Genomic DNA, 26869 nt, shown 5'->3' on the forward strand with positions numbered 1-26869 from the left:
TTGGACGGCAGAAAGTATATATATAATTATAATAAAGTTACAATAAATTAAGTTAATATATAATTATATATACAGTACCTAATTTATATATAATACTGTACAGACAATAATAAACTCAATTTACCCGCCTAAATTCTCCGTAACGCTGGACCGTGGAAAGTAGTTCGGCTGCCCGATGACGTTTTACCAAATTATAAGAGTTTTTTTTTTTACCAGGTTTGTACGGATACCGTCACAATTTTTTTGCTGTCTTATAGGAATCGTAATTATAGGAACCCATGTTATAAGGGGGTCTACGGTATATGTTAAAGTGGTTTATAGCATTAGTAAAAAGGTAGAAGGTGAGATGTATGGTCATCTCTAAATGAAAAAATAGAATATAACTTTGATCATATAAGGTCTGATATGGAAAATCTAACAGATCAAGAGATATAGTATTACAGAGGAATTATGAAAATAATATGGAAAGAGAAAAACAGTGAGATTACTTTTAGACATAATTAATTTTAATGAACATATGAGATTTTAATTTCTATTTCTGAGTTTTAGACTTCACTTACATAGAGAATTCTAGATCCGATTACCTGCAAGTAAAGTACTGTTAAAATACGAAATGGCCATTACCCTTACTTTTGATTGATCAAACGAAAGCATTTGACAGTGTTGACCACAATTTTCTTCATTTTAAAATTTTATGGGGTACATCAGAGGTACTTTTGGCCATCCAAATTATGTATTTCCAGGCTCATTGCCATGTTAAAATTAACTACCATCTCTCTAACACTTTTCTCTTTTGAAAAAGTGTTAAACAAAAGTGTTAAACAGGAATACCCTCTCTCAGTTTCTCTTTTCCCTGAGTATCAATACTCTAGTCCAGTTCAAAAACCACTTAGTTCACAAATCACAAACGTTTATATTAATAATTAAAACTTAGTTATGAATTTCACAAAAATAAAACAATTACAATAATTCAGATATAGCAAAGTTCAAATGTCCATTAAACAACAACAACAGGTCCGTCAAAAAGGACTCCTTGCGACGTATTCCTTCAGACATTGGTTACCACACAGCGAGATGAAACAACTTTCTAGGCAAGCTTAGGCGAAGCTAAACAAACTTGAGTTCCCTGGATATGTCTTAAACAAACTGAAACTCCCGCCTAAATTCACTCCTTTTATACGAATTGAAACAAATGTAAAACCACCAATCAGCGCTTAGTAGCGCTATCGAACGTCTGCTGGTCGTACGATGTTTTCTAGCCAATCTGCGGTCGAGTTTCAAAACTACTGACATTGCCTGATCTGCGTCTCCATGACGGCATCCGTTGCTCGTTTGAAAACAGGAAAAGCATGGAAAATTGTACATCCAGACGATTTATCCCGACAACTCTTCTGAGCACAATACACGAGGACTTCTCTATTTCCAGAAGAAACAGAGGAAAGAGTTCAAAGAACAAGGGAAAGCTAAGGAGGTAGAGAAGATGGTAGTGAAAGAGGAGATGGGGCAGAAGGGTGGGAAAAAGATAGATAGTTTAGAAAATAAGAGAAGTAGATGTTAAGCAAAAAGTAAACAAATAGAATTAATGGAAAATATCACTGGGAGCCAAAAAGTAGCAGAAATGAATAAAGTAATAGGATAAATACAAGGAATAGCAGGAATGAAAAAAAGCATATTCAGTAGGGGATATAAAAAAAAAGTACAAAAGTTGAGAAGACAGAGTTTAACTAAAAACAATGGTAAATGAACAAATATCAGAATATAAATATCACTGGATTTAAAGATAAAATGAAACAAATTATAAATTTGGTGCTTACGGATAAAGTTGATGTCCTTGGAATCCAAGATACTGATGTTAAAGACTTGTATGAATTAAGACAATTAAGAAAGCTATTTATACACTAATATATACTCATCTTTTGCATGTTGCAGAAGCAGTGGAGTCTTATTGTTAATTAAATACAGCATAAAAATACAAGATTTTAAAACAGACAGTAGGGGAGGAGTACTTACCATAGATATTGAAGTAGGAAATCAGCCCATAAAAATTTAAGTCTTTATGCATTAACTTGAGTAACTGAATGAAAAGAATTTAAGGTTTTAAATACTTTTTAATGTGAAGGAAAAATATTGTGTTATTAGGGGTTTTTTAACAATATGTTAGTTATTTTAGATAAAAACAGCCTTTACAGCATAATTCACAAAATGTTTTATGGCAGGTTTTAACTGATTTTAACTATACTGATACTTGCTGTTTTTATTATCCATGTTAACCTGGGTATACTTGGGAAAGACACTATCAGGGAGCAGCTGGATTGTGTCTAGGTATCAGAAAATATAGGAAATACAAAAACATCCAGACACACTAAAATATATGACTTACTTCCAACTCCAAACCAAAACAGTGCTTATTTCAATATAACTTCGTTCACTAATGTTTTCGAACTTATAGTTCTTCAGGTGAACCAACGGACAAATCGATAGTATTCGAACAGATCTTTTTCAAACAAATTCTGAAATGGAATATTCTAAGAAAACCCGTGCAATCATTGTCTTATTTTGCACATGCTCTGTTGATAAAGACATTTAGGATACATGAGAAGCCAAAAACTGTCTTTATCAACAGAGTATGCGCAAAATAAGACAATGATTGCACGGGTTTCCTTAGAATATTCCATTTCAGAATTCGTTTGAAAAAGATCTGTTCGAATACTATCGATTTGTCCGTTGGTTCACCTGAAAAACTATAAAGTTCGAAAACATTAGTGAACGAAGTTATATTGAAATAAGCACTGTTTTGGTTTGGAGTTGGAAGTAAGTCGTATAGGAAATATTAAAATATTAAATTATGAGTTAATAGGGAAGAGAGGGTAGATTTTAGATCCTAGAATGGCAGAAGTAGAAATAGAAATTAAAAAATGTAGAGATAAAAAAAGAGTTAAAATAAAAGAAATTTTAGAAGATGGCTTTTTCGTACATAAGATTAAAGCAGTATTAGAAAGAGAAAAAAATATATATATATTGATTGGGCAAAATGGATAAATTCAAAGGATTTAAGGGTGAAAGAGTTGGAATAGGATTAAAAAAAAAATTTTACTAGATTAAAAGTTAGAGAGAATTATGAATAAAAATACAGTAGAGAGTTGTTTATCTGAAAGCCGGTTATCCGAAACACCAGTTAACCAAAAGCATTCCAGTTGGCAAATTTAAGTTTTCGCTAGTGCTGTGGCACTGCAATCTTTGGCTATATCTTGGGTTAATCCAATAATTATTTTTGTTGGTTTGTGTGTTTTAGCTGGCAGCACTGGCACTTTGTGTGGTGTTTTTCTGAGGACTGTGTGTCATGCTGAATCTAACATTTTTGATACTAGATCAACTTCTAAAGTATATTCTTTTTGGTTTTTATATTTTTCAATATATTTATTTTGTTTGTAAAAAATGAAGAAATAATTTTTAACGATACAATAGCAATGATTATTATTTTAAAAAGTTTACGTTAGGCTTAACATCGATGAAAATTCAACAGGAAGCAACACGCAACAGAGAAAAATTTCAACATGGGATAGGTTAATATATTTTTTCGTACATAATCGGTTATCTGAACAACCTCAGTCCCCAATTGATTCGGATAAACGACACTCTACTGTAATACAAAACAAAGAAAGTGAAATTGAAAAGTTAGAGTATTAAGCAAAAAACAAGATCATCATCCAGGAGTTAAACAACGTACAAGTATTGCTATAAACTACTAGCGCTTTCAACGAAACTATTTTCGTCTTCTTCAGGCAGATGAAAACAGTTAACATCCTTTTATCGCATGCGCATCGGCACCACACGCATATTATTCAAGTTCTCTGTATTTAGTTCCATTTTTTGGTTATATTCCAAAGCTGTTTTGCCGTTGGAGTAGTTTGAAATCATTATTCGATAAAAGGATATTAGCTGTTTTCATCTGCCTGAAGAAGACAAAAATAGTTTTGTTGAAAGCACTAGTAGCTTATTTTTAGTTACTAGTAGTTATATTTGTACATTGTTTAACACCTGGATGATAATTTTCTCGTTTCTTGCTTATCTATTGATCAGCTGTGAGGTCCAATATCTTTCACTTTTAGAGAGTATTTCTTTTCTATTTCCTTACTACAGTGAATTATATTACATATAAGATTAGTAAATACAATATAAAAAAAGAGGCAGAAACAGCTAAATGTAAAACAAAAGACAGACTTGAGGTTGACAAACTAATTATTGAAGATTAAAAAAAAACTGACACACACACCTTATGTCTCCGAGAACCAATATTTATTGTTTTACAAAATGTTTTAAACCCAATCTACAGGCCGTCGTCAGGTATTTTGAATTCTCTGGAATGTTTTTAGTATTGGTTTCAGGTTCTAACAATTATGTGAAAAGAAATTCAAATTTTATAACTGTTCAAACATCTCGTTAAAATATGAATACAGTAATACCTCGACTTACGCAATTTTCAAATCTTGTCGATTCCTGTTTCGCTTGAGTGCCACGCAACTCTCGATTACTCACTCCCCCACACTATTGTTTGGCTTACATGTTCCGACACGTGTCGCGCGAAATCGACATATAACTACAATTTATTTTGTGTTATTTATTTCTGTGTTTGTTATATCTACTGAGACTCAAGATACTCTACTATGTCATCCAAACGAAGAAGAACTGATTATTCTGCATCAAACAAGAAAAAACTTTATCTTTGGAATGTAAAGTTAACATTATTAACTTCGATACAAAAATGAAAATTTGTGAATTGGCAAAGAAGTCTGATCTACCGGAATTGATGGTCAGAACAATTATAAAAGGTAAAGATAAAATTCTCGAAGCTGCGAAAAATGCTCAATCTTTAAATTCAAGCTCATTCGTAAACGTCACGGTGTTATCGCTGAGATGGAAACAGTGTTAAAATTATGGTGTGATAATAAAGTAAATCTGAAAAATTGTATAATACAGTGGTACCTCAGGATACGAAATTAATCCGTTCCGAAACTGAGATCGTATCATGAAAATGTCGTAAGGTGAATCAACTTTTCCCATACGATTACATGTAAAACCAAATAATTCGTTCCAACGCGAAAAACACACTCAAATTAAAGCCAAGTAATACATTTAAAAAAATAACTGTAGTAAGGAAAACAAATGAAAAATGCAAACTAATGTAACGTCGTATGGTGAGTTTTTGTTCGTATCGTGAAGCAAAAATATGTTCGAATTTCATGTCGTATCCTGAAAATTTCGTATGCTGGGGCGTTCGTATCCTGAGGTACCACTGTAATATAATTTGTTATACATACAGTGGGTGATCGGTTAACGAACATAATCCATTCCAAGATTTTGTTCGCTATCCGAATTGTTCGTTAACCGATTATCGATTTACCATAGGTTTCTATGGGAATTTGATTAATTGGTTCTGGAGACCTTCCAAAATAAAACATATATACTTTCTTACTACCTTTATTTATATGTATTGATGATGATAAAAATACATACATACATAGTCTTGCCTTTTTATTAGTCGTGTTTTTTTTTCTGTTTGAAAAGGTTAAAGAATCTGTCTAATGTCGATTGCTTTTCTCTTTTCTTCAGGATTTTTCGTAAGTAATTAATAGCATTGCAATTGCAGAAATCCCCAAGCCTTAACCTGGTTTGGATGCCATTCTAAGACCGTTGTTCTGACATCCTCCCACTTCTTCAAAGGATCTTTAATATAAGATATCGGCATTAATCCTCTTTTTCAGAAGAAAACATATCTCGCCGAGTTTCTTGGTGTTCTTCATTCAAGAGTTCTTGGCGTTCTTCTGTCGTCAGATCCATTTCGTGTTCCATTATGAACTGTTCGATATTCTTTATTTCTCAGATGTGATTTTTGTTACTCCTTTAGCTGCTTGAGTCTTCTTGATTATACAGTATGTTTCTTAAATAAGATTGAACTTCAGCCTACTGTAGACCTGTTTACGCCATACTGCCCAGCAACATTAGGCATCTTCTGCCCACTCTCTACCTTTGCTATTATACTCTCACCTTTCGAAAAGAAAAACAGACGCAAAACTTAACGAGTGCCTACCCGACAGTCTCACGAATACATAAAATAATTGTTTTGTCAGAAAAATAAAAGGCTGAAATTACAAGGAAGAGTTTCAAAGTTCGGAGGAATAATATCCGATCGGTATATATCGGCTTGAGCGTCGATGTCGACGTCTCCCACACTCCGAAAAGTTTCGAATTGTTGCCCGAAGACAAGGGAAGACCAAACGGTATTCATTAATTTATGTCGCTTCTTCTTGTGTTTGTTCTGTGGGGTCTTCGTTATCCGATCATGTGTTCGTTGTCCAAACATAAAAATCTTTCGCGAAAGTGTTTGCTATCCGATCTGTTCGTTAATCGATCACCCACTGTATATATTATCTAAGATTTTATTAAACACTTTTTTTCTAAATTATTGTTTTTTTAGTCTCTAGCCCCAATTAAACATTATTTGTATGTATTTATATGCGAAATTATACCCCGACTTATGCGAATTCGACTTACGCGGTTATCGCCCAGTCCCACCCACCACGTAAGTTCGGGGTATTACTATATATCAAAATGTAACAAATAGTATATGTTAAGTCAAACTAATTAGAATACATGAAATAAAGTAAAATAAAATACAAATATATCAACACAAGGTTCCTAATTATATCGACAAAGTGCGCATTGCATATTATATTTTACTGCATTGTTATTGATTATATATTTACATGCCGATAGTAATCCTGTGGCCTATTTGTGGTTCAAACATTTGCAAGTAAGACTAGATCTATATATTTCAATCTTTTCTAGTCATTGCTAAAGACAGTGAGCATACTGGTCTAACAATCGTAGCCTCATTCCTTTCAATAACAGAACCCTCTGTGCTTCTCTGGATAGTGCCGTATTAAAATACCCTTTGTTTACATCGTATATATGCTCTTTAAGCCTTTTGCTGAAATTCCTGGTGGCGACACCTATATATTCTTTGTTTAGGCCTAATTGATCATTTTTATATGGTATCTTGTATACTCCAGATTGTTCTTCCTTTTTAATCTTATCTTTGTCATTTCTAAGCAGACTATAAACCATGCGAGTCCATTTATGTAGTAATTTTGTATTCTTGTAGTCTGCAATTTCCTTCATGATATTGCACATTCCTCTGTTGTACATGAATTTTCTAATTTCTTTGTTCATATTCTTCTTTATGTTCTTTTTGTTAGGATCCGAGTATAAGCCTATTAACTCGTCAATAATTTTTGCTCTAAATCCCAAGGTTATAGCAACAGTTCTGATCCTATTCAATTCTTGCAACCTGTCATACACATTGGAGCAATAATGGAATGCCCTTCTAATAAAAGCTCTAAATGCTAAAAGCTTATACATCTGAGGATCATTGGAATGATCAATAATAATGCAGTAAAATATAATACATAACGTGCACTCTGTCGATATAATTAGATATATTGTGTTGATATATTTGTATTTTATTTTACTTTATGATGTATTCTAGAGATGTATTCTATGAGTTCAACGAGATGTATTCTAGTTAGTTTGATTTAACATATTTATACTATTTGTTACATCATGATATATTTCAACAATACGTTTGAACAGTATAAAAATTTGAATTTCTTTTCACGTAATTGTTAGAACCTGGAACCAATACAAAAAACGTTCCAGAGAATTCAAAATACCTGATGACAGCCTGTAGATTGGATTGAAAACAATAAATATGTAACAATAAATAAATAACAATAAATTTGTAAAACAAATATTGGTTCTCAGAGACATGAGGTGTGTGTGTCATAGTATTTAAACAATCTTAAGTATATATTAAAGAATAAAAAAAATAAATGATCAAAATAAAATAGATAAATTTTCTGAGTTTTATACTTACCTATTATGTTATCCAGTATCAGACAATACATTGTGGTTAGAAGCAATAAAAAAAATATAGTACCTGTATTTCAAAATAATGGAAAATATAATAAACAGGGACCTTAAAAATATAAAATATTGTACATCAACTGTAAAACATTGCAGAGGATTACTAATGTATTATCTATTAGGTTGTTTGGAAAGTAATTTCGTTTTTTTTTTACCACTAGACGGTTAGTCGTATTTTTCCTGCCATTTTTATTCTAAACCGTATCATCATTATATATTTTGACAGCTAGCATTTTAAGGCTTATTTGTAAAAAATTGTTTGATTTCGTGCAATTGTTTATTTTTTAGTCCCATCAAATATGGAAGATTGAAAGCAGCATTTTCAACATATTTTGCTCTTTTATTACCGAAAAGGTAAGAATACTGTTCAAGTGAGAAAAAAAATTGTGTGACATGTATGGGAAAGATGTATTGACTGAACGACAGTGCCAAAACTGGTTTACAAAATTTCATTCTGGAAATTTCAATATTGAAGATGCACCACATTCTGGATGGCAAGTTGAAGCCAATGAAAACAAAATAAAGGTACTGATTGAAGCAAACTGCCGATAAAAACACGTGAAATCACTAAGACATTAAATTTGTCAAATTGAACAGTTTATGATTACTTGAAACAAATTGGTTTCATTTCAAAGCTTGATATATGAGTTCCACATGTTCTTAAGGAGAGATGCTATCTTTGGTGAAATTTTAAGGAAATTTTTTTTTGGAGCTTTTACCAGACAATTTAACAATTGATTCAAAAGTGTACTGCCATCAAGCAAACAAATTGAGTAATACAGTGGAACCCTGGTTAACGAACTTAATCCGTTCCGCGACTCCGTTCGTTATCTGAATTGTTTGTTAACCGAAGCAATTTTTCCGATAGAAATTAATGCAAATGCGATTAATCCGTTCTAGTCTCCGAAATTTTTGTGATTTTATTTGTAATATACAGTACATTTTTTTCGATGAAAATGTAGTATCTATCATTACAGCAACAAACATGTAAACTTTGTTTAATAAAATAGCACTGTACATACCTTCGTTTGTTGTAGTTGGTGGCAGAAAAGTGGAGATATACCAACCTTAATGCTTAAAAGGGGAAACCCCTCCAAAAAAATAACGGGTAGCTCTTCATCAGAAGATTCTTCGAGTCAAAGTCTCTTTCGGTAAGAAAGCCCACCAGTGGCTAAGCGGTCTTCATACCCTAAACATGTGGAGTTCGTTCGTGGATTCGCACTTTGCTCAGACAGGCTGGCCACGTGGCGTTTTCCGGGTTTTCTCCGGTCTGTAACGCCTACATAGGGGCCAGTTTCCCTTAAAAACACCTCATAGAAGGCATTCCGCCTAGGCAGATCGCCCAAGTGTTGCATTGCCATAACTTAACAAACAAACTCTTTCCGTAAGGAACAAGAAATTGATCTGAAGTTGATTGTCTTACTCTTTTAATCAAAATTTTTCTCAAATGCAATAGAGCATTGTCGTTCATATTGCGTTGTTGTTTTTTATTGCCACTATGACTTTTTTCTTTCTTGGATGCCATATTGATTAAATATATAAATCACAAAACTGAAAAAAGTAGTACAGCACAAACACTCCAAAAAGCAATGCTTAAATCGCTCATGCCTAACACCAACTAAAATTTAACACAAAATACCGTTACGTTCGTTATCTGAGACAAAATTTTTGCAAAATAAAAGTTCGTTAACCGATTTGGTCGTTAACCAGGACGTTCGTTAATCGGGGTTCCACTGTATCATTAAACAGAAAAGGTGGCCAGAATTGATCAACAAAACAGGTGTAGTGTTTTACCACAATAATGTCAAATTTCACACAAGTTTCGTAACTTGTCAGAAACTGTTATAACTTAGATGGGACGTGCTATTGCACCAACCATATTCGCCAGATCGAGCACACACTGATTATTACTTGTTCCGGTCTATACANGACGTGCTATCACACCAACCGTATTCGCCAGATCGAGCACACTCAGATTATTACTTGTTCTGGTCTGTACAATTTTTTTTAACTGTAAGACATTTACTTGAAATGACAATGTCAAAAATCACTTGGATCGGTTTTTTGTAAGCAACGATCAAAACTTTTATGAATGTGAAATCGTGCTATTACCAGAAACGATGACAACAAATAATTCAACAAAATATTTATTTATTATAAAAATATTGTGTTTTTTCCACTGAAAAAAAACGAAATTACTTTCCAAACAACCCAATATAATCTTATTTAATATACAGTCGAAATTGCATTTTTTAAATTTTCTGGTAACAATTGTTATTTAGTTTTTGGCAATAAATAGTGGAAAATAAATAACTAGAAGAGTTATAATGTATATTTATTCAACATCTTTTCTAAGTTATTTACAGTTTTCAATATCTATCTACATAACCCATTGAACGCGTGTCCGTCCACATAACTGTATGCCAAAAACAGGCACTAGAGACGCTCTAGCAATAAGTTTAAATTAACAATAAATTATTTTTATTTGTAATAGGAATTTATTATTTATACCACGAAATGGTTTAATTATTATATGCCTTGCCTTATTATATCCCTTGATTAACCTTGCGCTGCACATTTACATCATCCCGTGACTTAGTGAACGTCGCACATTGACTCATGGGAAATTTGTTGAAAAAAATGGCGGATACATTTAAAATCGAGGTTTACAAGTGAAGGTAAATAAACAAATTAAACTATTTTAAAGTATTTATGGAATGTTTAATAGGTAGAAATCTAGATCAGTATGATGCGATTGGGACTTTAACAGAGCTGTAGAGCATATTGATAGAAATAAAAAAGTCAAAGGAACCGTACCTCATGGGAATTTGTAAAGAACACCCACTAGGGGGTGTCCCGGGCTACTAGTTGCTTATAAAATTAATTTTTTCAGGTGGTGACGCAATGGTATCCTTTTTTTAATGAAATTTTATCTAGAAAAAATATAACTTCTGCATGGTATTGATACTAGAGAAATAAAATTTGTTGTTGAAAACTGAACAAGAAACGGGTATATATATGTTACCACTAAAGCTCTAAAGCCGTTAATGTGTACATTACCTAGCTAATCTCCAGATTAACTAGGGTAATCCATTAAAGTTTCGAAAATTGTTCCATTTCTCAAATTACCTAGGTAATGTGCAGATGATCTAGGTAATCTGCACATTACCTAGGTAATTTGAGAAATGGAATGATCTAGGTAATCTGCACATTACCTACTAGGCACTCGGTAAACTGAAAATAAGATCTTTGCTGGAACAACAACTTTTCTGTACACTCAAATTAACATAAATGTTATTTATTTAATTTTCGATATCTAAAGAATCAAGTTAATACAATCAAACAATCAACAAATTAAATTAATATGCCTCAACGTCCTTGGTTTATTATAATATAAATTTTTTCGTCTACTAGTACATATTTTCTATTATCAGAACTTATTAGACTGGCTTTACAGATACTGCAACAAGTCCTGATAATAGAAATACGTACTAGTAGACGAAAAAATTTATATTATAATCAACAAATTAGTTGATAAAATCAATCATCAATCAATTAAAAAACTGTAATACAAAAAATCAAACAGTTTAAATTATTATTACAATTAGGGAAATGAATTTGCAAAACATATGATAAAATTGTGCTTACTTATTAGTGCAATATAAAGATTGATGACACTTTGAATTACAATGCAATTGGTTTTTGCAACAAGCACGCCTATTTGTTGTACACTTAGATTTGCAGTCACATTTTCTGAAACCCCGCCCAGTATCAAGGGACTGTTTTACTGCTGTTTGATGTAAACATTTCTACAGCAGGGACATCTTCTTTCATTAAAAATCAATCTTCGCAAACACTTAATTCAGATTTTGCATACAATTGTTTTAAAATACCCGTTTTAGTTCCAAGTTTATAACAGCCATCGTCTGTTTTACTAAGAACCACAGCTAAAATTGAGCGTGCATCAGTTTTTGCTCTGTCTTGTTCGGGAAGTAGTAGGGAAAGAAAATGAAACTTTTAAACTTTAACAATACAAAAGCCGTTAATGTGCAGATTACCTAGGTAAAATACGGAAATCTCTTGATTCCGCACGTTAATGGATCACCCTAGTTAATCTGGAGATTAGCTAGGTAACGTACACATTAACAGCTTTCGAGCTTTAGTGGTAACATATATAAAAATATTGAAACTTATAAAAAATGACAAATATAATCCTTGAATGGAGAATAAATGCCATTTTTATATCAAATTATGCTTTTTTTTTCTAGTGACGTGGCCTGAACCAATGAAAAAATTACTAATAGCTATCAGTCTTTCATTAGAACATGAATTCAATAAAGCCCAAAGAAAAAACCAAATTGGCTCAACCAGACGTTCATTGGGGATTAGGATTAAAGAACATAAGGCTGACATACAACACAACAGAACTACAATGGCTGTCTCAACATATGCGACCGATCAGGACATCACGGCGGACTTTGACATGGTGCATATTATCCTCACTACCACCCACCCCAAACATCTCAAATGATTGGAGGCTATGGAGATATTTAGAGCAGGATGCAACACAACAAGCATCAATTTTAAGGAAGAGATAGCCCTTTCAACAGCATGGCAGATCCTGCTAGATCAGTGTTTCTCAACCTCTAACGAGTCGTCGACCACTTCAACGTAGTATCGCCCCATCAATAAAACCGTTATGTAGTATCGTCCCCTTCACTACAAAATTACGATGCTGAGGGCCAAAGCTAACACCAAATTCGTACTGCATCGAATAGACTAGTGACTAGTATAATGTTTTTTGTTTAATTATTGTACGATATAACGAATAAAATATCTAATTATTCTTAATATAATTATTCTTAATATAATGTTTAACTATATCGCCCAGAAAAATGTTTTTCGCCCCCCAAAATATAAATTGTTACTAATTGCCCCCTCAATATGGAAAAATGCCTACATGGGGGCGATATTGACCCCGTTGAGAAACACTGTGCTAGATGATAACATAAAAAAAATTTACGTCGAAAGTACTGCAGCGCACATACGCTGTACACAAAACATCGCTCTTTTCTTTTTAAATTGGCTCAAAGGTTGCCGCGTGCAATGATTCGAAAGATAAACGGCTCAAAAGAAAGTATTCGATTTTTCAACGTCCAGCTCAGCATTTATAGAAAAAGCCTGAGGAAGAGCCCAGAAGGGACGTCAAAAACGTTTGCTGAATAGGTCTTGCAGATCTTATTCAATTGCATTTGTAGTATTTTTTGGTTCTTTACATGCTGATATTTTAGCATTAATCATAGGAAGTCAACATTATGATTTTACCCAGCAGCATTTAATTGCATCTGGGCTCAGTTCTTTCCAAACTTCAGTCAATATGTACAGTACATTACATCTTTTAATGTTGGGCATTTCATCAGTTGCATCAACAATAGCTATGACAAGCATGAGCAGCACTTTTTTTGTATCTGATTTTTCTGTATCTGCTCATCTCCTCTATTTTCCTGAGTTGTGAGAAAAAAGAAGAGACTTTTCATTGTATAGTTTTAAATTGTTTTATTAATTTCGCAATTACTGTCCTGGCAATTTTATATGTAACAAGTAAAACGGCAAAACTATATTTGGGACAAAACTATGTCTCGGAGATGGAATCACTTTGAAGCCCAAGGCAGGTCTCGTTCTCATTCTCCTATCTTCTTTGATATCGCTGCTTTTGGGCGCGATCGTTCAAACTTCACCAGCCACGTCCACGATGCATCTCTGATGAAATTAACATATCTTTATTCAAAATTTCTCTCCGTTGCGTGTCGGCCCAGGTTGAATTTTTGTTGATGCTTAATGAAAAGTTCCCATTTTTGAAAATTATCATCGTGGCTATTGCATCGTCCAAAATTACTTTTTTATTTTGCACAAACCCGATTTAGTTTAACCTGATTATAATGTCATCGAATGTAATGACAACCCTAATATAACATCAAATTTTTATTGGTCCTAAGATTTTACTATACTAGATAATGTTAAAAAAACCCACTTGTAATGACATAAAACCATTTTAACGTCATATTTGAAGCACTCCCAAATTTACAAAATTAGATTACAAATTTTATTTAACATAGAAGAAACTACGTGTTCAGTCCTAAGGTCAGAGTTCACTTCTCAGAATGACTGTGGGTGGTACTCCCCTCTACCTGACTTCGGTGGGGTAAGGTGGCTGTTTTGCCTGTTTGTAGAAAAGGTCGCCATTTTGTATTTTATTTTGACTCGATTCTCGGTCCTGACTACCCACGAGTCTGGATTTTTTTTATGCGCAAATGATTTGGGCACCTAATACTCTGTGCCAAATATCAACGCTCAACATGTACTCCATACCTTTATGCTGGTAAGAATATTGGGCAGTACGATTTTATAAACAAGACAGTCTTGTCAATTAAAGTAATACTGAATCATATTATTACTACACTTTATATAAACACAAATAACACTGATTGATTTTGTATTTTAAAGTGTTCTTTAATGCTTTGGAATATGTCAAAAAAATAGTTTGGGGTAGATATATAATTTTAACAAATTGTAACTTCTGAGATTAATTGACGTATTTGTCAGTACTTATAATAAGCAATGAGTTTACACAAAAACCGACCGAAATACACCTATTATTATATCAAGTAATAATTAATATGTTTATTATTACAATTTATATCCATTTGATCTAATAAGTTAGTTTCAAAAATTTAAACATTCACATTCATTTAGATATTACTGTTTTGTTTAGAGTTTATACAGGGTGGTTATAATTAAAGTTGCCCTACTCAGACTTGTATAGAGTGTGTTCTTGTTGACATAATTTAATGAAACTTGGTACAGTAGAACCTCGGAAACTCGGCCTAATGTGGACCGAAGGGTGGCCGAGTTTGTGAAAATGCCGGGTTATCGGGAATGGGGTTAAAAAAAATAAGTGCGAGTGTTTCCTCAGAAAATACTGTACTGTACTTGTATGTATTGTTTACTTGAGAATATAACAGAGAATAAACTGCCCGAATACCCTTAAACAAAGGAAAAGTACGTCCTTTACGAAGGCATAGAGCCTTTACTACATGAAAATGAAAATTAACGAATACACTGTGTACAGTAATTTACCTGATAAGACAGACCTCAGAAAAATACTTTATGAGAGCTTTTATACTTTTATAAAGCTGTCTATAATGAAAATTAATTAACTAAGGATTTTTTTGCTCTGCCAGGATGTGCCCGAGTTATCCGGAGTGCTGGGTTATCGAGAGCCGAGTTTTCGAGGTTCTACTGTATATACATTATATGGACCGTGGGGAAAAGAAAAATGCAAAAAAAAATATTTAATTGAAATTTCTACCACTAGGTGAAAAAATGGCAGATGAAGAACAAGAAACAAAATGGAAATGTGCTAAAGGTTTTTATTTGCATTCAATGTGCAATCCATTTGTGTCAATCACATGTTTAAAGTGCTTTACAGCATGTTTAATAGAAGCCTGATAGGTTTCTTTAGGAACTGCAACAACATGGCATGTTATGCTTGCTTTCAAGTCAGGCAGAGTCCATATGCCTCCTTTATAGAAACAATCTTTATTATATCTCCACAATTAAGTCACAGGGAATTTTTTCTCCTAGTAATAAAAATTTGAACTAAATATTTTTTTTTTTGTATTTTCCTTTCCCCTATGGTCCATATAATGTATATACTAAGTTTCATCAAAATACGTCAAAGAGAATAGGCTCCATACAGGTCCGAGTACAGCAACTTTAATTATAACCACCCTGTATTTAGTAGCTTAAGAATTTATTAAACAGTAGACAATACCAACATATAAAAATATCAACTTCATGTATTGTTTATTTTATAGTAAAATGATTATTAAGCAACAATTATTCATAAGAATATGCAATCTGTACCATTACATTACTCTTAAATTAATATTTCATAAAAATTGAATGACAAAGTTTTAATTTGAATTATCATATTTTATTTTAAACTTTAAAGTACGTTTTCAGACCACAAAAATATAACAATTATTCCGTTTAATAAGTTACATAATGTTGTTATACAACCCGTCAGAAAACAAACTGTCACAAACAGTCCTTAGACAAGTACCGATCTGAGGATCATGTTTTGATGTTTTAATTTAATTAAAACCATGGTTAAAGTTTACTTAGGGAACCGCAATGGCCACGCTTCCAGTAATCTCGATGGCATGTGATATTAGAAATTCATTGTAGGCACCGCTGTTTTCAAATTACATCATCATATGTAAATTTACTTTTCTGCACGACAATAAGAATCCTGCATGTGGTTTTTTTTAATAGTTAAATATTTATGAAGAAAAAGTCTTCTTTGCCTATTTACTATTAAAAATAAACTAAAGTTTCTATTTGTTATAGTTTTAAAGTTGAAATGAGAAGAAAATTGAATAATTTTCTTATAATAATAATTATTCACAGAAGTGTTGTTTTGTGAGATGATGGCTACTGCTGACATTAATTTGGATAAATTTTGGACTAATTGTACCTCTGGACAATTCTTTCGATTAATGTACTCTGGTTTCGACGATTTAGCAATAGATAAGAAAATACCCAGTTATGTGAAATTTACAATATTCTTGAATTTGCAACATGTAGAAGATGTATGCAACAAATGTGGAAAACATCATAAGTTAATGTATAGAGTAGAAAAAAAACTATTGATTCAATGTAATATTTGTAAAACAAATTATTCAGCATTTCAAGGAACGTTTAAAGGGAAATGTGGATATTCATCATGGGATAATATTTTGTCATTTATCTGGCACTTATTGTGTTTAGACTGTTCACTAACTAATGCTGCTGTAGCATCAGGAATCTCAAAAAAGACAGCAGTTGATTGGGCAAACTTTTTGTGTTTTGTTATGATGGTTCCTATTAACAACCTATCTAATTTTAAGATTGGCAGTTTAAATAAATTTGTGGAAATAGATGAAACAGTAATTGCAGAGAAAATATGAGAAAGGTAGAAAATTGAAGGGAATGAGATGGGTTGTAGGTGGTGTATGCAGAGATGATGATACTTGTTTTAGGCCTATATGCCAAGTAAAAAATAAGAATGAACATACTATAAATTGGGTTATTTCAAAGTTTGTTAATTCATACAGCACAGTGATTACAGATGAGTGGAGAGGATACAACAGTACAGTAGACCCCCCCTATAATGCGGGTTCCTATAACGGAGATTCCTATAATGGGGTGAAAAAATTGCAACAGTATTTGTATAAAGACGCTAAAAGGGACTCGTAAAACGTTATTGCCAACTCGTGTCGTGACAGGATTGGTCAAATCTGGATCAATAGTGGACGAGCAGACGAACTACTTTCTGCCGTCCAGCGCCATGCTACGGAGAGTTTAGGCGGGTAAGTTGAGTTTACTATCGTCTGTACAGTATGTAAATTAGGTACCGTAAGTCTAAAGCAGGATGCACACATGCGGCGCGGCAAGGAAAAGCAGTGACACAAACGCATCTTCGCCGCGCGGCAGCACAACCACACAAGCGGCAATCCGCTTACATTTCGGCGCATGCGTTCAGTATTCAAGATGGCGAACGATATCCACGTGTTTACACACTGTCCCTATCCACGTGTTTACAAATTTTGTTTTGTATGACTCGCTTTATTTAGCTAAAAGATTTTGTCGAAGATTTGAATTAGAGATACTTTTTTGGATCGAGAAAGAACTGGTGTACAAAATAGACTTATTCGTGGATCAAGATCTCTCGATAAAGAATACTATTTCGAGTAAGATTCGGTTGTTTTGTTCTTTGAATTAAATTATATATGATTATTTGTGTAGAATTTGTTTTAAATTTGTTATCCTTTCCTCTTTATTCTGATTTTAATTATCTCGGTTAACCGCCTCGAACTTTCCGCCATTAAAACACCACGTGATTGTATTTTCTCACGTGACTACGAGACAAACTGTTATTGGCTGATAGAAACGTGTCTTGGCGGCGTTGCCGCAAAAGATAGAATTCAACCAACTTTTGCGGCACGAGAAAAGCGGCACAAAATCGACTTCTGCGGCGAGAAAAAGTGACGTCATTCTGCCGCTTTTCCTTGCCGCGCTGCATGTGCATCCGGCTTAATACAACACTGTAATTTTATACATTTCTTGTGAAAGAAACATTTCTTATTCAACGGCCATTAAAATTATTTATATTAATGATGTCTCCAAAGTTCAACGAAGTTTTCGCAGAAAAATAACTTATCAGAAATTGCGGCCGCAGTTTGGTGCGCTACTCTGCGACAAAAACAAGCTTAAGCAATGGCAACGTCGAACGGTGCACACTCGGTAAGTAATCCTACAATTTTTTGTTTATAGCATAGTTTATATGAATTATTCCCAAAAAATTATAAGTATTTTGGAAATGTTGAGTCGAATTAGTCTAGAATTGATTAATTTTATGGAAGAAAACCTTTCAAACAGCCGTAGTCTGTAAACTTCACATGTGTCGGGCTGTGACTAGCTCATGTATTTAAGGATTCCTACAACATGAAATTCGTATAACATGGAACGTATCTATGCATTATAGGGGAGTCTACTGTATAAACAATTTAGATTTAAGTTTGGATATAGATCATTTAACTGTAAATCATTCTAAAAATTTCATGGATCTGAAAACAGTAGCCAATATGCAGAAAATTGAACAATTGTGGGGGTATTTAAAAAACAGGAAAACACCTTCCGGTTCATTATACAGAGGAATTCTCCGAATCCTATTTGTATTTTTTTATGTATAAAAATCTCAAATGACACTTGAAATCTGCAGGGAAACGTTTTCAAATTTTTATAAAACCCGAGCTTTATTTATCCCAGGTCTGGAATTGAGCTAAAATGGAAAAAATTGAGAGTCTGTTCCAGCTGCTCCAAAAAATGATGAGTGTAAGAAGGTAAAAAAAAAAAACCAAAAGTAAATTCATCCGTTGGAATTGAAAAAAGTGTAAAAATATCAAGTAAAAAGTGAAAAATTAGTGATAAGGATCGTAAATGCAATAAAAGAAGTGAGAAAAAAATAACGAAAAGAAAATGTAAAAAATCGTCAAAAATGTGAGTAGACAGTTGATTTATTTCATAGTTATTGAAAATTGTGAAATAATCTTAAAACATTTACTATTTAACAATGTAATAATTAATTTTTCAATAAATTCTAAATACTAACTAATTTGCATATTTTTTTGAACGATAGTACGCGTGCGTATTACAGTAAACAAAATGGCAACCGGAAGCGCGGCCATTGGGGTTCCCTAGGTAAACTTTAACCAAAACCACTTTAATGATGCATACTGCAAACATTTCAGAATAAGTGTTAAATATTAAAACAGTTTATGCAAGTTTATTTGAATTTTTCTTATTGAATATATTCAAGCCAATATGTATATATACGTATGAGCAAAAAGTCAAAGTGATATTTGCAAGATCGCGAGACCCACAAAATCGAGTCTCGCGAGTCGCGTTGCTTCACTAACACTATAGCATTTAGGTTCCTTTGACTTTTCTGCTCGTACAAGGTTTACGATGCGGGAGGTGGGTCAAAATGCTAAAAAAAAACCCTCATTTGAAGCTGCAATCTTACCACGAAATAATACAAATTAATACCAATAAAGCGTAACTTACCAAAAGTGCAAGTCTCGTCTGTCGTCCAAACTTCTCGCAGCTACGAAGCCGACTTCGGATTACGAATTAACATCCCATGCAAAATTTAACGTGTTACATTTCTTGGAGAAAAATAACGCCATTTTTCGACTATTTCGTGTCGTTTTCTTTCTTTCGCCGAAATTTACCAACAGTTTAACTCTTCGTCTCCGACCGCCACGCAAATCCTCGTCCGAACACGACCCCGCCATTCGAATCCACCGCTATTAGCTACGAACGATTTGCCGGATTACTCCCCGGCCACGTCGTTATCTCTACCGAAAACTAGCCCAAAAATCTTCCAAATTTCCAAAGGAGAAATTTTTCAAACCGACATAAAATATCGATTGTTCCGCGTTTTTCGTTTCGGAAAATTAGAAGAGAAATAAATATAATTCCGAAATTTCCTAAATATACGATTAAAGTTAAAGTGTGTTAATTGAAATTAAACAAAATTCCAATTGTAAAAAGCCTTTAATTTATGTGTTTTTTTTAATTCGTACGGGATTTCGTGAATTTCTCTTAAACTGATAAGGAGTTGAATTTGCCGAAAAGTAAAATGTTTGCGCAACCCGTATTGCACGGACAGTTCGGTATTTTTTGATCTTCTTTCCAGACGGTTTTTGTTAAAAGGTCGTTTTTACCCGGTCCGTCTTGGGTTCGGCCGGGTCCGCGACGGAATGGCCGGATACTGACCCCAACGTAACACTCCTCAAAAATTTCATGGATTTTTCTACCCGCTCAGAGTTTCTGGAGGGCGGCAGTTTCCCAGGACACATTAATTCTTCGGCTACCTGGCTGCCGTCACCCTTCCTATTGGCGGCAGGTACCGTGTCACATAGTATAATACACAGACTTCCAATACTTGCAATGTTGAGAATTTTCGATATTTCGTGTTAGTTTTNACTCCCCGGCCACGTCGTTATCTCTACCGAAAACTAGCCCAAAAATCTTCCAAATTTCCAAAGGAGAAATTTTTCAAACCGACATAAAATATCGATTGTTCCGCGTTTTTCCGTTTAGGAAAATTAGAAGAGAAATAAATATAATTCCGAAATTTCCTAAATATACGATTAAAGTTAAAGTGTGTTAATTGAAATTAAACAAAATTCCAATTGTAAAAAGCCTTTAATTTATGTGTTTTTTTTAATTCGTACGGGATTTCGTGAATTTCTCTTAAACTGATAAGGAGTTGAATTTGCCGAAAAGTAAAATGTTTGCGCAACCCGTATTGCACGGACAGTTCGGTATTTTTTGATCTTCTTTCCAGACGGTTTTTGTTAAAAGGTCGTTTTTACCCGGTCCGTCTTGGGTTCGGCCGGGTCCGCGACGGAATGGCCGGATACTGACCCCAACGTAACACTCCTCAAAAATTTCATGGATTTTTCTACCCGCTCAGAGTTTCTGGAGGGCGGCAGTTTCCCAGGACACATTAATTCTTCGGCTACCTGGCTGCCGTCACCCTTCCTATTGGCGGCAGGTACCGTGTCACATAGTATAATACACAGACTTCCAATACTTGCAATGTTGAGAATTTTCGATATTTCGTGTTAGTTTTCGGCCAATAATATTTGATTCGTCTATGGACTACTTTCGTAGAGTTTCGATCGGAGTTCAGATATACAGAAAGCGTGCATTATACGTATAAAGGAATAAAATTGGAAAAAATGCAGTGGCGTGCCGTCCTTGGAAGCGGTGGAAGCGCCGCTTCCCTTGTATTTTCTAAAATATAAACACATACTGAGCGATTATTTTCATATTTTAACATACTTTGAATTAATTAAAATTAATATTTTATTATAACCGCATCACGTATCTCATTACACATTTCTATACTACGTGTGAAAAAAACAATAAGATTTCTATTGTGTATTCGAATATCAGTGGCGGAACGGAAGCGCTGTATAGAGAAACAGGGTCAACTTCCAAATAGCCAGATTATACGCATTCGCGCATGCTCTTTACAGAGCACCAACCTCACCCGGCTTAGCTGGTGGAAGGTACACATATATAACGCTTTCAATGATTCTATCCCGGACCGGTTCTGGGCTGTTAGCCGCCTGCCTGCTAGATATTTGGCCGCCCGCTCCTCATTATGTGAATCGCGAGTAGATTTATAATTTAACCGATAGGAGTTTACTGGTATGTTTTTATGATAGTTCTGTATAGTTCACAGGAGTTTTAAAAACTCCATTAAAATATTTGATATTTTTATTCCGCTCTCCTATCTTGTATTACTTACGGATTTCAATGTTAAACTAGTGATATTACGATTTAGTATGTCCCATCTATAAGGGGATGCAGAAAAAATCGTATACAATTCTTGTACAATGTTAAAAAAATGAACTGTTACTTTGGCAACATCATTTACAACTAATTTATAATGAATGAGATGCACAAAATACAAAAAAAAACCCCTCTATAATTTATTTTCGTTAAATTTACGATTTATGTATCCGTCGTTATAAAAATTTGTCTTTCCACTTCTTTGCCCAAGACTACAAATATTCAAGTACAAAGTAACCGATTTCGACTTATTTCTAGTTAAGAAGTAGTTAAATAATTAAGAGATTATGGAATTAGGAACATAAATAAAACCCTGCTGAAAGAGCCTGGATTTTACTTAAACAAAAGTTTAACAGTGGGGGCTGATTTCTTCGTAATATTAGATGTAATAAAGACAGAAATTTTTTCAGTTCAACAAGAGTGACCGAAAAGTTGTAAATTTTAGAAATTTCCGTGGACACCTGGTCCTAAAACGAATTAGAAAACAAATGACTGTTAAGTTTAACATATTTTACAGCTATGGCGAGAAACGTTTAAAATTTACAACCCTGTCGCGTCCTTTGAGGTATACTAGTGATACGACGAAAGAAGCATTTAACATTGACCGGTATCGGCACCCTAGGGATTTGACAGCCCGCGTGCATGCACCTACCAGGACCGTCTCTGATTCCATTCATTAGCCACTCGTATTGAGCTATTTGACTAAGTGCATTGTTTTAAGGTTTAAAAAGTAAAGAATATTTTATGTTATTTTTATGTACGTTTCTTTCCAAAGCTACATTTAATTATAATTTTTTTTAAAGTATAGGCCTATTCATACAATTGAAGAATATTTTGTACCAGGTATGTATATCCACCACACATTTTATTTCACCGAGTAAGTTTTTATTATTTTATTTATATTTTTAGCCCTTATATCGTGGCTAGAGATTCAGAATGTAATTGTGATATTAAAAATACATTTACAGAAGTCTACGGTTTTTACTGGCTTATCGAACAAACGAATACGAATGGACCCTAGACCATCACTGAGGCGCAATTAACTGATTGCCCTTGGAAGTCGGCTTCTTATAGAAACACAGCTAAGGATGCACCGATAAGCAAAATGGCCGATTACCGATTAATCGGCCATGCATTATCGGCCGATACCGATTAATCGGCCGATTAGTGTTAATAATTTATAGCATCAATTAATAGTGTGAGATCCTGGAGTTAATTATACAGTTAATTATAATGTGGAAAAACCCATTTTTCTCCACCTGATATTTCCATCTCCCTCGGGTCAGGTAAACAAGAGACGATCGAATATCCTCGCCAAATCAACAATCTCTTCCTTTGTTTCTAAAATAAATCGCAACACTTAATTGTTGACACATGGAAACTTCGACATTGTTTAAAAAGCTGAAGTGTTTCTGTGTTTAACAGAAACAAAATATATTTCTTTAACCGCTGATATTTGGACAGCAACTACAAACAATTCTCCTTTTTCAAGTGTAACGGTCCACTGATTGAAGGATGATTTTCAGCAGGAAAGAACTGTTTTGCAAATTGTTTCCTTTGAAGGTTCCCACACAGCTACAGGAATTAGTGAACAGTTAAAAATTGTTCTTGAACACTATAAGTTGACAAGTGATAAGATATTCTTAGTACTAAGAGATTATGCGGCAAATCTGGTAGCTGGAAGTAGGAATTGCAACTTAGAAGCATTATCGTGCTTTATACATACGCTGCAGCTGACACTAAACGAATGCATATTTTCTAAACAAGATGTGAAAACTATAATCACAGTTAATAGAAATATTGTCACACATTTTAATCATTCTGCTGTAGCTGTAATCAAATTGGAAGATTTGCAAGAAAAGTTAGGTTTGCAGAAACACAAATTAATTCAAGATGTTCCTACTCGCTGGAATTCTACATACTACATGTTGGAACAGCAAAAGGCCCTTGTCACATATGCTATAGATAATAAAATTCCTACGTTGAGCCCATATCAGTGGTCTCTCGTTGAAAAAATTGTTCTACTTGTAAAACCATTCAAAGAAATTACTGTGGAAAGCCAGCAAACGAGAAGCCACTTCATCTTCAATAATTCCCACAATAGAGACTCTGAAATTATTCTTATCAAAAGCAAAGATCAGTAGTTCCTTTAGTGGCATTAATACCACAACAGAAGAACTAGAAAATCCAATAAAAAAAAATTTTCAGCATATATAGAAAACAAGTCTTTATGCTTGTCATTTTTATTAGATTCAAAATGAAATTTCAAAAAGAGGATATGCTAGAGGAAATCTCAATAAGAATTAAATTCTGAAGCTTCTACTTCTGGAGGTGATCAAGATGGAGGTGAATTTCTAAGTTTTTCTGATTTATTTGATGAATTAGCTTCTGGTAAACGAAAGAATGAAGAATAGCATGTTTTTAAAAAGAAAGAAAAAAAAAAAAAAAAAGAGACGAACAAACGTTTCGATCAAGAATTAGAAACATATTTACATTTATCCCTAATTTGAGCAAAATAGCTATGAAATATTTAAGTGCCTCAGCATCTTCCATTGAAAGTGAAAAAATTTTCAGCACTGAAGGTAACATTTATGAGCCGGCAAAAAATAGGTTATGCCCTGAAAATGATGAAATTCTCATGTTTTTGCATTGTAAAAACAAACTGTAAAACCCTTAAATTGTAATTTAAGGGTTTTACAGTTTAAATATTAAATTTTTATTTGTTTTATATTTGTTTTGTATTTAAACTTTAAACTTATGAAACAAATAAAAATTTAATTTTTCTTCTTAACCTATTCCATACTTTTTCTTATGTAAAGTTTAAACTTTATATTATACGTTATGTTATACTTGTAATATGTATTGATGAAAGGAATAATTTGATTAGTAAAATTTTTTTAATATTCAGATTGTCATGTAATAAATAATAGATATATAACAGAAATTTATTAGTTTTTATTACTAGCATTGTACTCAACATTCTAACAAAAATACCAAAATGTAAAATTGGCCGATTATCGAAACCGATTAATCGGTGGAAATGGCCGATACCGATTAATCGGCTAAGTGGCCGATACGGCCGATTACCGATTACTTACCGATTAATCGGTGCATCCTTAAACACAGCTTCCCTATCATCAAATGTCACGGCACGCCACTGTTCTCAATATTCTGCTCGTCTACATCTCCTAGTCTTGCAGTATCGATTAGGTTGACAATTTGAAAGGTCGATACAGCAATAGGCTCTTCTCGATGAGAATTCTTGGATACCTTCAGCCTTAAGGAAAGTACTGTACAGCGCTACGACGAATTGCCACCTTTTGCTGATCGGTTAGTGTTTGGGAATAATCGTATTATACACGAACCAATGAAATGCCGCGATAATTTGAATCGCAGGGCTGTGAAGTCGCATAAAAATCTACCGACTCCAACTCCGACTTTTCCTTACCATCCGACTCCGACTCCGTTTCATATACATAACAAGTTAGTAAGTAAAATGGAGTCGGAGTTGGCGGATTTTTTGACGACTCCGACTCCGACTAAAACACCTAAACTCCACGACTCCGACTCCGACTCCGACTCCACAGCCCTGTTGATAGCGGTTACTGTTAACCTTGGTTTCAAAATGCCGTACTTCCGACGGTTTGTGGTCCAGACAGATAAAAATAGCTAATGTAACGAAAACGAAACGAACCTAACCGAAGCGACGCCATTTTCGAACCATTAGTAGAATTAACCTAGATAGCTGCAGATAGCACTCGTGTAAACGCGGGAATCGAGAAAAGGCTTACCTCCGCACTTAGGACATGGCGGAAAGAAACCGGTTAGGTCAGATGGCAAAACGTCTGTGCAGCCTCTTCGGTGGGGAGATAGCGAAGAAAACTGTAAGATGTTATATTATTGAATATTGTGGCGGGATCCATAACAGGAGACGGCGAAATATCACACGTAAACGGCATGTTTCAATTTTAGCGTTTAACAAATACTGAGTGCGAGGATATGAAGGAGAGTACGGCTTATATAACCGCTAAAAACCGCTACGAGTGTCACGTGACCCGCGGTCGCCACACCATTGGCCCGCGGAGCCTCGGGAGACGGGTCCGAGTGTCATGTGACCGCGCGCCCCATAGGCCCGCGGAGCGCTGCATCTCTATGGCTGAGAACAACCACGTGATTTGGCTGTCATGCGCAGTACTGTCCTTGGGCTCGTTTGTCTCAAATATGAGTTCCGAAATGTTTCTGGTAAGCGGACGTGCTGGACTAGTGGACAAAGGCTTGGACTACAGTCAACATAAACCCGGGTTCGCGGCCCAGCCAAGATAAGACTAATAAATAATAATGTATAGTTATATTTNAAACGTCTGTGCAGCCTCTTCGGTGGGGAGATAGCGAAGAAAACTGTAAGATGTTATATTATTGAATATTGTGGTGGGATCCATAACGGGAGACGGCGAAATATCACACGTAAACAGCATGTTTCAATTTTAGCGTTTAACAAATACTGAGTGCGAGGATATGAAGGAGAGTACGGCTTATATAACCGCTGAAAACCGCTACGAGTGTCACGTGACCCGCGGTCGCCACACCATATGCCCGCGGAGCCTCGGGAGACGGGTCCGAGTGTCATGTGACCGCACGCCCCATAGGCCCGCGGAGCGCTGCATCTCTATGGCTGAGAACAACCACGTGATTTGGCTGTCATGCGCAGTGCTGTCCTTGGGCTCGTTTGTCTCAAATATGAGTTCCGAAATGTTTCTGGTAAGCGGACGTGCTGGACTAGTGGACAAAGGCTTGGACTACAGTCAACATAGACCCAGGTTCGCGGCCCGGCCAAGGTAAGACTAATAAATAATAATGTATAGTTATATTTACAGGCAATAGATGGCGACTACGGATGACTTCAGGCGGGTGA

At 34.4% G+C, this 26869-nt stretch overlaps 1 long non-coding RNA gene across 1 annotated transcript; it reads right to left on the bottom strand.

Moving 5' to 3' along the window:
* Window positions 1-830: 830 nt before the first annotated feature.
* LOC111623763 lies at window positions 831-19887 on the bottom strand. The gene is made up of 3 exons (XR_002756478.1): window positions 19654-19887; window positions 7934-7996; window positions 831-2074 (listed from the first exon to the last, which is right to left on the bottom strand). It is a non-coding gene; the product is annotated as an uncharacterized LOC111623763 (long non-coding RNA).
* Window positions 19888-26869: the final 6982 nt, after the last annotated feature.

Source organism: Centruroides sculpturatus, unplaced genomic scaffold, assembly GCF_000671375.1.
Source record: "Centruroides sculpturatus isolate CEXI.00-Female unplaced genomic scaffold, Cexi_2.0 scaffold120, whole genome shotgun sequence".
In the NCBI taxonomy this organism is placed as follows: domain Eukaryota; kingdom Metazoa; phylum Arthropoda; class Arachnida; order Scorpiones; family Buthidae; genus Centruroides; species Centruroides sculpturatus.